The sequence below is a fragment of the Crocodylus siamensis genome, chromosome 1 (genome assembly GCF_052110815.1).
Source record: "Crocodylus siamensis isolate JL-2025a chromosome 1, ASM5211081v1, whole genome shotgun sequence".
In the NCBI taxonomy this organism is placed as follows: Eukaryota; Metazoa; Chordata; order Crocodylia; family Crocodylidae; genus Crocodylus; species Crocodylus siamensis.
The window spans coordinates 134479667-134498176 of NC_143395.1; the positions used below are offsets into that span (position 1 = coordinate 134479667).

Here is an 18510-nt window from a genome sequence, read left to right on the forward strand (position 1 = left end):
AGCCAGATAAGAGAAAAAATAAACATAAACAAAATAAAATAAAAATATTTCCGATGATTATGTTAATGTTAGAGTTGGTTCCGAAAGAAAACCCTGAACTTATCTCCTTCAGGTCCAAATCAGAAAATCTCTGATTAATGGTCTGATGGCAAAAAGTATGTGCCCTAACTATTAAACACACAGAACTCATTAAATGGTTATTTTAAAATGCTATAACATTTTTTATAAGAGTAAGAATTGTAAGAGTAAATAATACTATTTTTCATACCCACATACTATATCTATATGTATAAGAAAGTTAAAGGCATGGGTAATTCATTAGTCATGGACCCAATTTTCAGTTTGTTTCCTGATAGAATCAAAATCTGATTTTTGGCAAAGTTAAGGAAGGGTATTTGTCCTGGTGTTGGGCATTCCAGTTTCACCTGTTTTGGAAACAGGCCTAATAAACACACAATGGTAAACTAACAACATAGATCCATATCCAAGCTTCCTCAAAGTTTGTTGGGAGTTGTTCAGATCTAGCATTTCAATTTGGGCCCCTCTTCAGTTATTTTAGCTGATATTCAAAGTTGTTTTTGGAACTTTCTAAACATCTTTGGAAAATTTCTCTCTTATATCTCAAGAAATAAAAGTATGATTGGAACAGAATAGTACTTGCATTGGTAGAAGTCTGAACTGAACCCCAACATTAAAACATACACACTTCTCTCCAGAAATGTGGTGTATGTATTGCTTCCAATTCAGTGAAATTCCGAAGTTGATTCTTGAAACCGTGAACTTTGCAAGTTGGACACCTGTTTAATGAAGACCAGATGATTTCATCAATCATTAGCATTCCTCATTTACTATATTATAGTTAACAGAACTTATTTAAGTACTATTTATCAGCTCATGCAAATTTCCTAGTTGAAGTGGTGTGCTTAGCTTTATTTTTATTCTCTTTTCCTGAGACTTATTCAGAGCCAGCGACCTCCCTTGAGTCCTGACTCTGGACCTCAGTGAGGTGGCCTCCTATTGGAAAAAGTTGCAAAATAGCATCTTTCAGCACATCAGCTGTGCACTGTAGTTCAAGAATAAACACACACAAGGTAAAGCAAATGCACTATGTTATACAATACAGGATATTCCCTCCTAACAAAAAACGTAACTTACAAGCACATTCTTATGCAAATCTGAGAAGCAAGCAGTCCTCAAGCAAACAGGCATATAAATCAGCTACACAAGTGCCAGTTACAGCGAAGATGTGAAGCAAGCAAGAGAAGTATACTTTCCACATGCAAGTCAAGCTGTGCCTTTTTAAAATACGTAATCCAATAGAATAAAAAGACTTGATAGGAGCTGAAACAGGACAAATTCAAACTAGAAGTGGTGGGGCAAGGTGGGCATGCTGTAGGGAGGGACAGAATCCAACTAGATCTAGACAGCTTACAGCGGTGGGCGGATGAGAATGGAATGGAATTCAACACAGACAAGTGCAGGGTGCTGCATCTAGGGAGAAGGAACCTGCAACACACCTCTAGGCTGGGGAACGCCCTTCTTGTCATCACGATGGCAGAAAGGGATCTTGGAGTCATTGCTGACTCCAGGATGAACATGTGTTACCTCTCAGCTCCATGTTCTTGGGGAACCCTGACACAGGACACAGACTGTCTGACTCACAAAGAATCCCTCCCCACACCTAAACAGAAACTGATTAAGATGCAGTGAGAGGCACACCTAAAACCCTCCAGATAAGGGTGACAAAAGTGAAACAACTGCCCTAGGTCTCATTTGCATCTGAGATGGGAACAGATGACCATTCATTTACATGAGAGATGGAGAACAGAAAGCCTGAAGCAGAGAGGGCAGTGAATTCTGGGATCAGCGAAGCAGGGGAGCACTGCATGATGGGGAATCTGTGTTCCAAATGCTAATCAACCCCACACCCAGCTCAGCATTTATCAGACCAGCTCTAATCTGGATTTACAAAGGACTTCCCCCCCCCCCCCCCCCCCCCCCCCCGCCACACACACACACACCTCTAAGCAAAAGTAAGTTTACTAGGCATCTCGGGCCGTACATTCCCCAGTCCCACTATGGGAGGCCTATGTAAACTTAATTGGCTAAAACTCGGTTGCCGGGTGAGGGAATGCTGAGGCAACAGACCGAGTCCGAGGGGGTATGGGCAACATTTGAACAATGGTACAGGGTTCATCACAGCATGAGCCCATTGGAGCCCTGACCACAAGTGTTGTCATACTTTTCCCAAGATGACTGGTGGAAGTCCTCTCCACAACAGGTTATGAACACTCCAATAATTGCCTTCATTCTGTTAAAAAACTATAGTAAGATCTGGAAAAGTCATGCTAAGCTGAGGCTTGTTCACAGCAAGTAAAAATCCAAAACCCTGATGCTGCACTCTATTGTTTCTGAAGACACCAGCCGATGTCCCATCAAGTATATTTGCTATCCATAGGAATGTCAAGCTGGCTCCCGAGTAGATGTTTCCTGAGTATCAATCAAGTTCCTGAGATGTTCCCATCAGATAACCCCTTGTCAATAGAAAAGACAATTTGATTTACACTATTGAGAATGCTTGAAAGAAGCTGAACTGGGGGTATAAAAATCTGTAAAAGAAGCAGCAGTGTGTGTGTTGACACCACCCATTTTCTTCTGGAGAGGCTGAAGGAGGCAGATCATCTCCCTTCAAGGATCATGCTGAGAACTTTGACCTGTCAGCTTTGCAACCCGAGTGCCTTGGACTGGTGAGATCCCAGCTCTCTCTCTTTTCTCTTCTCTCTCTCTAAGCATAGATTTCTTAACTTGAACTGTATTAGTTAAGCTTGAGCTAAGTTTCCCCAAATACTTAGTGAAACCAGGGAATACTGTGACTGTTTGTGTTTGTTTTTCCTTTGCATGTCTGTTACTACTAGTGTCAATATGTATGTCATCTACTTAGCAATAAGTAACTTTTATAGTCAAACTGGTGGTAATTGGGTATATTTTGCCTTCTTTACTTCTCTTTCCCCACTTGCTCTGCAGTAATGCTCCTTTTACCTAAGCTAAATATCCCTGTGAAGCCCAGAAATACTGTGGGGTCTGCTCATCAAGAGGCTAAAAGATTGGGACGTGCTGAGTTTGAAACACATAAGGGGATCAGCTTGTACAGGCTGATTGACCCAGTTTGGCTCAGACGTGCCCTAATGAACTGAATGCTGGCCCATGAGGGTGTCATCTGGACACCCAGCCAGATTCAGAGGTATTCTGTTTAACTGTGTGCTTGTGTCTGACTGTAGTTTATTGTTGCTCTGATGAACTGATTCTTGGCATATGAGGGTGTCAGCCTGTCCATGCTGATCAACCCGGCCAGGTCAGGCATGTCATGTCAATCTGTGTGTGTTTGTGTGTATGACTAATTTGGGGACTGGAGGAACCCAGCCCCACTGAACTGAGTCCTGCAAGATAGCTCCATTGGGGGTAAGGGTTTGCAGAAGGGAGAGATACAGCTCCGTATAGAAACACAAGTAACACAAGCAGCATATTGATAAAATTACCAAGACCCTAGCCCTAATAAATGAGCACACCCCGAAGTAGCGGGCAAATCTGGTAACACATGAGCCACTATTGCGAGCAAGCAGTCAGTAAGGCTAACTGCACCTTGTCATGCATCTACAGATGCATCACAAGTAGGTCCAGGGAGGTGATCCTTCCCCTCTATGCGGCATTGGTCAGGCCACTGTTGGAGTACTGTGTCCAGTTTTGGGCACTACACTTCAAGAGGGATGTGGCTAGCATTGAAAGGGTCCAGAGGAGGGCCACTCGCATGGTCAGGGGGCAGTGGGTCAGGCCCTACAAAGAGGGCCTGAACCTATTCAGCCTCCACAAGAGAAGGCTGAGAGGGGATCTGGTGGCCATTTACAAACTCACCAGGGGGGACCAGCAGGAACTGGGGGAGGCTCTGTTCCCCCAGATACCACCCAGGTTTACTAGGAATAATGGCCACAAATTGTTAGAGAGAAGGTTCAGACTGGACATCAGGAGACATTACTTTATAGTTAGGGCTGCCAGGCTCGGGAATGGACTCCCAAAGGGAGTGGTGCTCTCTCCTACCTTGGGGGTCTTCAAGAGGAGGCTGGACAGATATTTGGCTGGGGTGATATGACTGCGGCACCCGTTCCTGCCTGGGGTAGGGGGGTCGGACCTGATCTGTTTATGTCCCTTCTGACCCTAAGCCCTATGATACTATGATACTAGAAATAAAACACGAATTTTTATCAGTGAAGATAGCAAATTTCAAATAAAGATAGGGTGTCTTTCTGAACAATATGCTGTAGTTAAAACAATAATTAATTTGGGAATGCATGATAATCTCAGTGATCCCTTGTGGCCTCATGATAATGCATATACTGATCTTTGATGCATGTTTGCTAAAGATATTAGTCGTTGTTCATTAAAATCAGAATACTTTGGCCAATGCAAAATAGAATCTTCTTAAATACATTTTAAAATCAAGTTTGTAATTTTCATATATATTTATGGCACCCTATCCTTTTTTATCAGACCAGTTTGACAAAAAGCAGCCTTCAAATGACGGTGACGTATTCATGACTACAAAAGTGAGATTTGATCTAAAAAAAGGTACCCCTTTTGCAATGTAGCTATGTTTTTAAGATTGGGTTCAAATACACAAAGGGCCAAATGCTATTCCACTTCTAAATCACCTCCACAATCAACGAAAAAGCTATACATCTTAGCCTGAGAATTACAATCTGGAACCACACAGGAAGACACATACCTCTTCTATTTTCTCAGTGTGCAGCTCCTTTTTCTTTCCTCTTCAAGTTAAGTTACTATACCTTGCATTGGCTATTCATCAATTAAATATGGTAGAAAACAACAAGAAAGTTCTGCTCCATTGATGGCAAAGGTCCAATCTATAACTCAGGACCCACTCATGTCAAGGGGGACAGTCTTCTCTTGAAACACATAGGCCGTGTATAGACAAAATGAGAGGTGTGTGTACATAACACTTTAAAGTGGGCTAAATGCTTTTGCAGTGCTTTAATACTGTCAGTGTTTTCATGCCTTCGGGGTGTATTGTGCATTAATTCCATCCACTGTAGGAAATTTGGCAGTGTAATGCGCTTTATATGACTTGGGGTCCAGCAAACTAAAACTCCTTTGAGGAGTTTTAATTTGCTGTCCCTACATCCGTGGAGCAAAGCACTGGGCTCTGTGCAGCTCAGGGGCTCTGCAGGAAGCCCTGCTGGTAGCCTGGCAGCAGCCTGGAAAAGCAGGCTCTACCCGAGAAAAGCAGGGAGCAGAGAGATTTTTTTTTCTTTTTCCCCTGGAGCCTGCCTACCTGTCTGACCTGCACAGGGGCCCAGTGCTTCCCTCTGTGGCCGCAGTGCCCCCCAGGACCACCAAATCCACATGCCTGTGGGCAGGGGCCTGCAGCTGCCAAGGAGGGAAGAACTATCCCCCTCCTCCCCTGCAGACCAGTCCACCTACCAGCAGCTCTTCCTCCCCTCCCCATCGCCAGAGAGGCAGGTAAGTCAGTGGGGTGTGTGCACAACACGGGGGTTTAATCAGTCCTAAACTGAAGCGGTGTTTTTTAAAACCCACTGCTTCAATTTGGGTCCGTGTTTCATCTATACATGCCCATACCCTCTAGTCTCTTCTGCTGAGCCCAACATATCTCCTTCTCCTGGCTGTCCAGTGAGCCAGCTTTAGAAGGAGTGTTGGAGAAGGGAATGAATAATACCTTACCTCTGGTCAAGTGGTTAGAGAACAGAGGCATACATGAATGAGAAGAACTAAACCGTGAACTTGATTGTGGAGCAGCAGACAACCTCCGCAGAACTTTGGTCTCTCTCTAGCTAACTACTCAGCTGCTGTCTAATGGAGAAACCATCTTCCAATTTCTAAACCCTTCCATCTCCTGTTAAGGAGAATTTTTTAATTTTAGCTTCTATCACTACAGGACCACTGCTAAATTCTGGGGTACAGAGCCCAGCTCAGGTCAGGTTTCAGATGCAGGAGGGGAAGCAATTAGCCCCCAGCAAGTGTTAACCCATCACTAGCCAAATCTACACAAAACACTGACTGCTCAGTCACTCATCACTACTGCGTAGTAGCTTGTTACTACTGCATAGTAGCATCATAGATTTCATAGACATTAGGGCTGGAAGGGACCTCGGGAGATCATCGAGTCCAGCCCCCTGCCCAAAGTCAGCTGGGGTCATAGGATCCCAGCAAGATAAGCATCCAATTTACTCTTGAAGGTGTTCAATATAGGTGCTTGAACCACCTCCGCTGGCAGTTCCAGACCTTGGGGGCTTGGACAATAAAGAAATTCTTCCTTATGTCCAGCCTGAAACGGTCTTGTAGGAGTTTGTGACCATTCGACCTCCTCATCCCTTGGGGCGCTCTGGTGAACAAACATTCCCCCAGATCCTGGTGGTCACCCCTGATAAACTTATAGGTGGCCATCAGATCACCCCTGAGCCTACATTTTTCCAGGCTAAAGAGTCCCATGGCTCTCAGCCTATCATCGTAAGATCTGTTTTCCTGACCTCTGATCATGTGCGTGGCTCTCTTCTGGACTCTCTCAAGCTTCTCCACATCCTTTTTGAATTGTGGAGCCCAAAACTGGACGCAGTACTCCAGCTGCGGCCTCACCAAGGCCAAGTACAAGGGGAGAATGACGTCCCGGGATTTGCTCGAGAAGCATCTGTGGATGCAAGCCAGCGTTTTGGTCGCTTTACTAGCTGCAGCATCGCACTGCAGGCTCATGTTCATCTTGTGGTCAATGATGACCCCCAAGTCTCTTTCTTCCATAGTGCTATCCAACGTAGCACTGCCGAGCCTATAAGGAAGCTGCAGGTTTTTCCTCCCAAGGTGGAGCACCTTGCATTTTTCGGTGTTAAACACCATGAGGTTCTCATCTGCCCATTTGCTGAGCTTGTCCAGGTCAGCCTGGATCGCCCGCCTATCTTCTGGCGTGGATGCTTTGCCCCAAAGTTTGGTGTCATCGGCAAACTTGGCCAGTCCACTCCTGACTCCAATGTCCACATCATTAATGAAGATGTTGAACAGTATGGGTCCCAGGACAGAGCCTTGAGGGACCCCACTGGTCACAGGGCACCACGATGAGTGACTGCCATCAATCACAACCCTCTGGGTCCGACCACGGAGCCAGTTTCCCAGCCAGCGGATTGTGGTGGAGCCAAGGCCACAACTGGGCAGTTTGGCCAAGAGGTGATCATGGGACACCAGATCAAAAGCTTTTTTGAAGTCAAGATATATGACATCAATCTCTTCTCCCTTGTCCAGGTGATAGGTCACCTGGTCATGGAAGGAAATGAGATTGGTCAAACAAGACCTACCCGCAACAAACCCGTGCTGGCTATCCCTTAGGATGTTAGCCTGGGCCAGTCCCTCAAGGATGGCCTCCTTAATAAACTTTTCTAAGATCTTCCCCAGGATAGAAGTCAGGCTAATGGGCCTGTAGTTAGCCGTATCCACTCTCCTCCCTTTCTTGAAGATCGGCACCACATTGGCCTTCTTTCAGTCTTCGGGCACTACACCAGAGCACCAGGAGTTTTCAAAGATCTATGCCAGGGGCTGGGCTATGACGCTCGCCAGCTCCTTGAGTACCCTGGGGTGCAGATTGTCAGGGCCAGCTGACTTGAAGGTATCTAGCTTCTCAAGGTGTTCCTTCACGAGGTCAGCATTTATGGAGGGTAGGGGATCCCCATCACCCGGATCTCCCTGTCCCATAGCAGGCATGGGCGTCCCATGGGACTGATGAAAGACTGATGCAAAGTACCTATTTAATAGGTTGGCTTTTTCCTGGGCGTCAGTTGCCCCATCTGGTTTAGCAGGGGTCCAACATTGCCCTTGCTTTTCTTCCGGCTCCCCACATATCTGAAAAAGGACTTTTTGTTGTCCTTGATGCTTGAAGCTAGTTGGAGTTCAGTTGCAGCCTTGGCTTTCCTGGTTTGCTCCCTGCAGGACCGGACCAGTGCAGAATAATTCTCCTTGGAGGTGAATCCCATCCTCCATCCTTTGTAGGCTTTCCTTTTTAGCCGCAGGAGGTCCGCTAGGTCCCTGGAGAGCCAGGAGGGCTGCTGTGCCTTCTTGCTGCCTTTCCTCCGTGTTGGAATAGATTTAGCTTGTGCATTGAGGATCGCTTCCTTGAGAAGCAACCACTCTTCTCGAACTCCCATCTCCCTGGGGTCGTGGTCCCTGAGGGCCTGACCGACTAGCCTCTTGAGCTTGTCAAAGTCGGCTTTTCTGAAGTCAAGTACTTCTGTGTTGCTGACTGACTTGCGAGCTTTACGGTGGATGGTGAAGGTGATCAGCTCATGGTCGCTGTCACCCAGCTTCCCATTGATCACTAGGTCACCGATTAGGTTGACCCCCATAGCCAGTACCAGGTTGAGCAGCGCTTTGCCTCTCGTTGGCTCATAGACTTCTTGAGTCAGGTAGAGGTCATCCACGCATGAGAGAAAGCTTTGCGACCGCTTGGATTTTGCTGAGTGATCTTCCCACGAGATGTCCGGGTAATTGAAGTCACCCATGACAACCAAGGTCCTGGAGCAAGTGGCTTCAGTGAGTTCCCAGGCAAACTCCTGGTCAAGCTCAGGATTTTGAGTGGGAGGTCTGTAGTAGACTCCCACCGTTGTGTCCCCTGTGCTGTATTCCCCATGAATTTTTACCCAGAGGGTCTCTAGCTGTCCATGCCGGTCACCAACATCAGCTTGCAGGGACATGTAGCTTTCCTTCACATAGAGAGCTACACCCCCGCCCGTTTTGTCAACACATGGAATGAAGAAGGATGTGATGCTACTGAGGGATAGTAATGAGCTACAACGCAGTCAGCTTCACCAAAAAGCTGATCAGGGATGCTACTGCACAGTAACTCTGGTTACTGTGCTGTCATTTAGTACATGTGTATACAAGTACTAAATGACTGCACAGTAACAACTGCACAGTCAGTGTCTCACGTACATGCAGTCTTGTCACTACCACTCACCCCGTAACTAGAGATGGGTCTGGATCTAACCTGTGGGGGGTATGTGAGTTTAACACCCATGCCCTAGAATATTGAGTTTAAACATGGAAGGGTACTCTTCCTTCATATAACACCTGCTAGTCACAGATTATTGCCATGTACAATTTTGTGACGTATATTTTCTCAGGGCAGGCCTGTACAGAAGAACATATCTGCCCAGCCAAAGCATAACCTACTATGCATCCTCTGCAGCATTGTGGGTGCTTGCAGGTCCATGCTACATGTGCAACAGGATCACAAACTGTGTGTGAGTACCAAAAAATGGCAGTTATATCACTAAGCAACTGCCATTTGGGCCCATAAAGTGAAATCAGATAATGCCAGAAATTCCCTCCTGTTTTCTTTATGGAGTTGTCCCATACAGTCTTTTTTGCTTGCTGTCTTTCCACTTACATAACACTTTCCCTCTTGAGTCCCAAGTAGGCCAGCTTCAACAGAAGGCATTGAAGGTTCTGTTGACCCTGCATAGCTCATGACCTCATGGTTAGGTTATGTTTAATTTAGCATACATTGGGTGCATCTGCATGAGATGTTTACTACACAGTAGAATAATTAGCTGTGCAGTAAATGTCTCAGCATCTAAACGTGCCCATATTAGGCTGAAGTAAACTTATTTATTCCACAACAGAATAGTATTTGTAAATACTAGGACTATTTAACATAAATGCAAGTACAGCAAGAGCTGCCTTAACCGGCACCTTACAAGCCGGCATGTTCTATTAACCAGCGTGCCGTCTTGTAAGGTAAAAGCGAAACCAGAAGTGCCCACCTGGCACTTCTGGTTTCACCAAGTCCCCACAGCCCAGGGCATAGCAGGCTGCACGGGTCCCGCCTCCCTGTCCCTTGGGGCCTTCAGGGCCTGTGAGAGGGTTGGCAATACAGCAGGAGGGTTGGCAATGCAGCAGGAAGGGCGGTGATGTCCTGGACACAGTAGGAGAAGCAGCAGTCCAAACAGGCAAAGACACCTGTTCGGGCCTCTCAATTAACCGGCATATTCTGTTATCCGGCAGCCCCCATTCCCCATGGGTGCCAGATAACAAAGCTTTTGCAGTATTATCCTGCTTCAGAGTTTTTTACTTTGCAGCAGTGCATGTGTAGATGCTGCCCTGCCTGGCTGGGGAACAAGAGTCCCTCAGTGCAGGAGCTACCTGCCACCTAGGCCCACACTGAAGCACTGTTGTACCCCAGCCAGCCCCTCTGCAGCACACTGAGCTGGGGGAGCAGCCCCAGGCTGGCAGGGTGACAACCAGGGCCCACTGCCTGCTCCAACCTGCCTCAACATGCTGTGATCCCAGGCACATGTGAAGAAGTACCTGGAAACCAATAAGTTTAAAGTTCCACATTAATTGCATGTGTAGACATACCCTCCATGTCCTTTAGTCAGAAGGAGTTAAATTTATCTCTTCAAATGACTTTCATGCCAAGCTGTTTTATAACTTAATCTCTGAATCAGCCAGGCCCATCCCCCCCACCAGCCCAGCAATGGCTGCCTTGCCCACCCCAGCTCCCGGCTCTTGGGGAAAAAAAGCCCACACTCAGCAGGTGCTGCCGGGCAGGGGGGAAATCCCCGCTGCCCCCCACTGCCCCACACTGCATGGGGGGCTCTGCCATGACCCACCCAACCCCCCCATTCCAACCCCCACCCCATGGCTGCCCTGCCCACCGCAGCTCTGGCCCTTTAAGAAAAATAAATAAAAAAACCCTGCATTCACCGCTCCTGCCAGGTGGGGGGAGAGCCCCACTGCCCCCTGCTGCCCTACACCATGTGGGGGGGGGGGTGCATGATCCCCGCAAAGCCCCGAGGCCCTTGCAGGAGTGGAGAGTTTTGTGGGTTTTCTCCACATTTTTTTCTCAAAGATCTGGAGCTGGCCTGGGTGGGGCAGCCATGGCACAACTAGGGGAGCAAGGGGAGGTCAAGTGGCTCATGCAGAGCCCCCTATGCAGTGTGGGGCAGTGGGGGCCAGCAGGTATCACTCCCCCCCGCCCGGCAGCACCCAGTGAGCACTGGGGCTTTTTAAAAAAATGCCGGGACCTGGGGCAGGCAGGACAGCCATGCGGGGGGCTGGGGAAGCAGGCAGGAGATGGGGGTTGGCAGGGGTCCCCACATGGTCCCCTGTCCCCTCCTCCAGCCCCGCCAGCCCTGCACCCCTATTTACCAGCTCCAAATCTGGCTGCAGCTCCCTGCTGCAGCCACCAGGGACTGCCCGAATCATCAACGCACTCTGAATCTTTTCTGAAGATTTGGAGAGCTTTGAATCAATTCAGACCTTTTAATTCATCCCCTGATTCAATTTAGATTCAGAGATTTGGCCACTGAATTGGGCCGAATCGCCTCTGAATCGAATTACCACCTGAAGCTTTGCATCGCCCTACTGTTAATACAATATGGTATGCTGTTCAGTTCTTTGTTTTGTTTTGTTTTTTTGTGGGGTGAAATTGAGTTATTGATGATTACTTATCGAGCAAAATGTATCAACTTTACAATACTTTCATCTAATTTGTAGTTCCTTAGCTTTTGAATGATAATGTTGTGGATGGCAGTGTCAAAAACCTTGCTGAAGTCAAGGTATATCACATCCATTTCTGTCCTCCCACTCATAGGGTCTGTCACCTTATCACAGAAGGAAATAAAGTTGGTCAGTCATGACCTGCTCTTGGCAAATCCATGCTGGCTGTTCTTGAACATGGTTCTAAGAACCATTTAGCCATATAAATAGCAGATGTTCTGGAAAGAATATGCAGAACCTTATGCAGTGGAATACAGATTTATTTTCTGTTATGCATATCAAAGGACAAGTAGTTCTGAACGAACCAGTGTCCCATCTTTCCAGATTAGCTGAAAGCCAGTCATGGCCTTCCTGAGACTAGAGGGATCATAAAGCTAACATCCCACAAAGGTGTGATATAACTAGCATGCACATTTACTGCTATCAATAGCAAAGTTAACTGGAAACAGCCTTTAGTATGAATGAAGAGCAAAACTTCCACCCATGTCTCCAGAGACATAGCAAAACATCTCAGCCCCTGCTTGCATTGTTTTACCTGCAAGTGGGGAATTAAAATTACATTCTGCTCTGAGGTTCAGTACATTCAGTTCTGGACCAGCAATAGATTTAAGAGCTAGAAATGCTTGCTGCATCCCATTGGATGTCTAGGATTCCCAGCCTAGGAGAGAGGGAAGGAACCATGGAGACCCCTGGCAGGCTACTGAAGGTTAAAATTGAACTTTGAACTTGGTAAAAAAAAAAACTATAGAGGAAGGATGTTAAGAAGAAAAACCAATACAAATTTAAAACTTTACCATGTGCTCTGAAATGTCTCTAAAACAGGATATAATGTAAATACATGATTGTGTGTGTTGTAAAAGGGTTTTACTGTACTTATAACAAGGTGCTACTGAGCACATTCTTGGCACTATCTACATAAGAAATAGTGATAACAACACACTCATGACTTCACCACATGTGCATACTGTAGCCAGCACAATCTAATGCTAATAAAATCTTTATATAGCCATGTGCCATCATGTATTTTTCTCTACATATTATATCATCATTTCTAAATTGCTATGAAAACATCAATCAGATCACTATATGATTTAAAACCTCTGACATCTGGAAATGTTAGTGTCCTAAGAAATCAAATCTAAAAGGGGCTTCAAAAAGTCAGAGGACTTCAAAAAGTTGCTTATTAAAAAGTCACAGTGGAAAATGATGCATAGGATGCACAAAGTGCCTGTGGAAAGTAAAACAATTTTGCATCATAGAATGGGAAAAACAGAGAGAAAGCATTTTAGTGTCTTAAAAATAGGAATTTAGTAATTGCACTGGGGGAAAAATGCAAACAGTAGGCAAAGGACAAAAACCACGAGTTTAATTCTGTAAGATATACAATGTTTTGATCAAAGAACCTTCATTATATTTATAATAGCTTCTGTTCTTCTTCACCCTCTTCATTGGCTCCTCTAACCCTTGACTTCCAGAAAAGAGCTGAGGCATGTTAAGCTGTCCAAAACCATGAACTTCTTTGAAAATGAAAGATGTTTGTTTTATGTGCCCTGTCTTTTTCAGACCATTTATATTGCTGTTTCAGGTTTTAAGTTTCAGGCTTTTCTGTCTGAAGCTGATCCTTTTTGTGGTTTGGGGTAGTTTGATGGAGTGGTTTGTTTTCATCACACTGTGTCTATTTCTGCCAGCTGAAAGTATTGCTGCATATGATGGCACTTCACAAAATACTGTTTTCTTCACTCATTAAATATATCTTCAAATTCAGTGGTGAGATTCAGGTACCGCTAACAAAGCTGCAGTTCCAGTTCCATCATTTCCAATGCCATGTAGCTTCACTAATGCCAATAAGCAGGCCTTCCTCTAAGTTAAGTTGCCTGGAAAACAGATCAAATGCTTAGATGAGCTGATTTCTGAATAAATAAAAAGGAAAAGTAAATGCTGCACAGTATTGAAATGGAACAGTCTGGTAGTTCAAATTTAACACTCCAAAAGAAATTAGTTCAGAAGAGGTTATTACCATGTTAGATCAGGTAATTTATGAAAGAAATCTGGAATCCAGCATCTGCCAGTGGCCAGGACCAATTCTATTGAGGTAGCTAAAATTTCCATAATCCATTTGTTTCCTTCGGGCTGGTATTGGGTTTTCAGTTCATCTATGCAGGCCTAGTCTTTATTTATTTATGTATTTATTTTTGGGCAGATGGAGAATTTATCTGAATTTGACTGAAACTAATTATGTATTTGGCTTGAATTTGGCAAATAGTTTTGGGGAAAGGTAAATTTCTATAATGTTGGAATTAAATGTTTTGTTTTCAGAATGCTAAAATATTTCAGTTTGATGTTTTCAGAACAAAACCTATCTTTTATTTTGAAATAGCATTATTTATTTTAAATTACTTAATATTAAAGGAAAAGTATTGAAAAACTGAAACAATACATTTTATTTCAGGTCAAATTAAATGTGTCAAATTATCTCTCCTTTTTTAATTTGCTAAAATAAAGATTGTTTTGTGGGTTTTTTTGTTTTATTTTGATTTAGTTAAACCTGAACTTTTTTTTATTTTATTTATTTTTTAATCTTCTGGTTCAGCCACTGAAAGCTCCATTATTCATGTAGCTTTGAATCTATATATCCTACAACCTTCTACAGATTAGCAGTAATCAGGATATAATGATCAATCAGCACCTAATTTTTTTCATGCTTTCTTCAGCATGGCCTTTCTTAAAAGTACTTTATAGTTAGGCATATCTTGCTGCTACTATTATGAACCAGAAATGTATGCAAATCCTTCTAATTTTCACAACAAGAAAATAGTAATGCATCAGATAAGCAATGCAAGTGCAGAATCCTATTTGAGTGTACTCACCCAAATGGCACTTGCCCAACTTTCCTGCCTGACTTGTGGCCTGGTGGTTATAGCACCACTCTGGAAACAATAGAAGAGATTCAGCTTGAACCTCCCTCTTGTAAATGTCTTATTTTATTTCTTTATAACTGCCGCGCGGCACTCTCATATTTATGTAACCTTGTAGTTTTAACTTCTAATCAAAATGAAAGCTTTATATTTTCCCATGCTTGTATTAAGCTACACATGCGTATTTTGTAAGTTTCATTTCTTATCTATAAGTGTCATTCCTGCAGAAATGAAACTTATGTAGAAAATCTACCTAGTAACTATTATGTAAAAGAAAACTATCCTATCTCTGTATAGCTTAGCTTATATCATAGTTAGTGTCACAGAGGCAGTCCAACCAACATCTATAAAGAGGCATAGAGGCAAGAAGTAGCAGAGACGACGACTGAACGACCCTTCAGGCTTGATCACCCAGTAGCCAGTCCTCAGCCTCCCTGCCTGGGCGTATCCCAGCGAAAACCAAGGCCTCAAAAATCTGACAATCGACAGTGATTCACCGCGTTACAGTTTTGTTATCTATCATCCTGTTCATGAGCTGTTGACCAGCCCTAGGACTAACTAGTGAGTAGCCGCACCTATCCTGCAAGGGGTAGAAAGCAAGGGCTCGCTAGTAAACCCTGTGGGCAAATAGACCCCCTTTGTATCCAGCATACTGTAACTGAAGAAACATCGGAGACTCCACCTTTTAACTGCCTCTCTTCATAGTTAGACAGCATATCTATGCTTTCTATACTTATATTTACTGCAACTTCATTCCAGCCAGTCTCCCCTCTTATTCGTAAGAGGGTGAGGCCAGGTGAGTGAATAAAACAAATTTTTACTTTACCTTATATTTACTCCGTAATAACTTCTACCACTAACACCCTATCTCAATGAGCTGTTAACCAGTTCTGGGACTCAAGGATTTGGCAGCCGCACCTAGCCCATCGGGTTAGAACGCAAGGGCTTAGTCCAGAACCCCGTGAACCAACAGACATCCTACAAACTTATTATGAGAAAACTAACAACTTACTCTAAGTCGTCTATTTGCGCCAACTCGGCGAACCTCGAAGGCGGTCATAAAGCTACCTCCAATCCTGCCCCACAAGCCGCGCGCTCGCCCGCTCCGTAAAGCCCGCGGCTCCCCAAGCGGTGCCGGAATCGCTAGCCCGGCATTCCGCTACACCCCTGTATAAGAAAAGGATAGAACCCTAATCCCTTGCATGTGGGGCAGGTGCCCGAATTACCAGACTATTAGGCTAAAACATTTTAAAAGGTTGTGAAGGGATAAATCATCCCCTCCTTCTCTCCTAGACAAAAGTTCAGGACTTATGCTCAATTATGGGCATACATAGCTGTGGACCCATCTGGCCAGAGCACAGCCTCCTGTGCATACTCAGTAGCCATATAGGCTCTTTTGTGTCAATGTTTCATGTAGAACAGCATTGATAAGTGTGTGTAAGTGCCAATATGGAAGTTATGTGGCTGGGTAAAGGCCATTTGGCACATAAAGTCAATAAGAATTTTGCCCAAAATCTTTACTTTTCCATCTGCCCGTTTACACCAGGAAAAGTCTAGCCTTATTTTCCTCAATCCAGACCTATCAAACGATGTCTTCTACTACCATACAGCTAGTGAAATATACAATGCAGAAAAAAGATGCATTTTCCCTACTTGGCAATGTTAGATTAGAACATAAAGACTGGCCTCTTCAGCAGTCCAAAATATGGCTCTTTCAAGATGAATGAAAAATGGGACTCTGGTAGAACTTTAAATTTAGTCCAGTAACTGTGTTACTACCTAACTATGTATTTAATCTTCCAACTGCACTTTTCTGTTTCTATAGTAGTCGTAACTATAGGAGGTTAACTGAGGGATAAACCAAACTACCACACCATTTTTTTAGGATATGAACATCACTTAATGAAAAAAACGGATCCAGCTACACACTACAATAGTTAAAATGTTAATGTATGATCATGCTGATATCAATGGAGTTTCACTAACACACGAAGGCCCTCAAATGCTGAAAATGTGTCTTGAAATAGTACATATTTTAACTTGACTGAGACAATTTTAAGGTTCTAAACTGTAAAGGGAGCACTGAAAATCTGGGTAGGATATAGTTTTCCCATCTCAGATGAGAACTGGGAGTTGGATATGAGCAATTTCAACAAACAAAAGTATGGAATAAATGGCTTGGGTCAATGGCTTCATTTCCTTTTAATTTCAATCTTGTTTAAAACTATTGTTACTATAATTATCCTGCATTTCCAAACAGAGTGCTATTTTGGACTGGAAAACTATTTTTTTCATTTCCACGTCATCAAATACACTTTGTATCTGAAGGGGTTTTTTCCATTGAAAAATGTGCTGAAAACAGCCCTTTCCCATGAACATACTGATTTTGACAAACTGACATTTCCTGATGAAAAAAAGGTTCTGTCAAAAAATTCTTCTTTAACTTCAAGGAGCCTGGCCATGGAGCTCTTACTGCCTGTTTCCTTAATGCTGTCCTGTGCCCTTAGGGAAGTATAAGGGAGGGCTTCATCTGTATTCTTATACGTAAGTGTTTGCATGATCAAGATGCCATTGGTATATCTAATGACAGGCCCTTTCCCATTCAAGTAGTAAACTGACACATCATCAAAGGGCTGGAATTGCTTGTTACTATCACAAATATATATTTTTTATTTTTTCATTAAAAAACCCCTTTTTGTTGATGTTAACTATCATTCCTTTATTAAAAATACTTCCTAGTGAAAGGATTAGAGAGATCAGAAGCAAAAAGGCAATAATAATACATCTACAGGTTATATTAAATGGATTACAAGTTGTATCCATACATACAGGTTTTAAGTATAGCTGTTATTTTTCCAAGCCTTTTTTCTTCTGTGGAAGCTTCCTTTCAACACGATTTTATGCCATAGAACTTACAGCTTACCTTCTTTTATGAAAATAATAGTTCTGACTGGGCGTGTCTACTGCACAGTATGGGCACACATCTACACATGCATGCTTGTATTGGGCAGTAAATATGGCAACCTATACTGACTTAAGTGTAAATTTACACCCAATTAATTACTGCACAGTAATGCACATGTAGATGCTTTACTGCACAGTAACACTGCATGTGTGGACTAACTTTAGTCCCGAGTCAGTCCACACACAGTGTTAATGTGCCTTAACACCTCCATGTGTAGATGCCAGCCTATTCCTGCTTACCGCACAGTAACTTACTACACAGTAAATTTAAAATGGCATAAATGCACATGTAGACACCCACACTGTTGAACAGATCCAAATACTATTGCTGAACAGGACTGCTTGGCATTTTAAGGGAAGGGGAAAATTAAATTGTCATTATTTTACTGTTCCAAATGCCTGTCATTCCTTATTTTGCAAAACTACCTTGCCTTCCCCTCTGCTTTCACATGGTACCTGGTCATTGTTATATTAATATTTCACCTCCCTCATCCATTGAACTGAATATACTTAAGGATTTTTTCATGTGCCTGTTCCAGGGATAGGCTCCTTATTATGCATTCTTTGGAACTGGTGACATATCACTGTGACATCACCAAAATGCTTAGTCAGAATACAGTTAGAAATATTTGGCCCTCAAGTGGAATTGCATCATATTTACACTTTGTATAGTCATATAATCTTGGGCAACTTTCATTGGTACTGTCTTAATGGATTCATGGCTGGATTTTAAAGCTAAATTCCACACAAATAAATACTAGAGCTGTGCAAAGCTTCGGTAGCTGATTTGATTTGGAGGAGATTTGACCCAATTCAGTGAACGACTCTCCAAATTTGAATCAAATCGGGAGATCAAGTAAAAACTTTGAATTGATTTGAAAAATCTGAATCAATTCAGAAAAGCTTCAGCTGATTCAGAGATTCAGCTATAAACTGAACAGGCAGCTGATAGCTGCCTCCAGCTGGTAAGTCTGTTGGGGTTGGGGGAGGGAAGAGGGAAGAGACATGGGGGAGGGAGGGATTGGGGCTGGGGTAGGGACAAACTGCCCATCCAGGACAAGGG

The 18510-nt window shown here is 43.7% G+C and overlaps 1 long non-coding RNA gene across 1 annotated transcript in view; it reads left to right on the forward strand.

Annotated features, from left to right (window-relative positions):
* The first annotated feature begins 2475 nt into the window (after positions 1-2475).
* LOC149873357 (uncharacterized) overlaps positions 2476-18510 on the forward strand; it is a 28155-nt gene continuing 12120 nt past the window's right edge. Inside the window, exons 1-2 of the long non-coding RNA XR_016439858.1 lie at positions 2476-2747; positions 4543-4620. This is a non-coding gene — a long non-coding RNA (uncharacterized LOC149873357). The remainder of the gene's footprint in view (positions 2748-4542; positions 4621-18510) is intronic.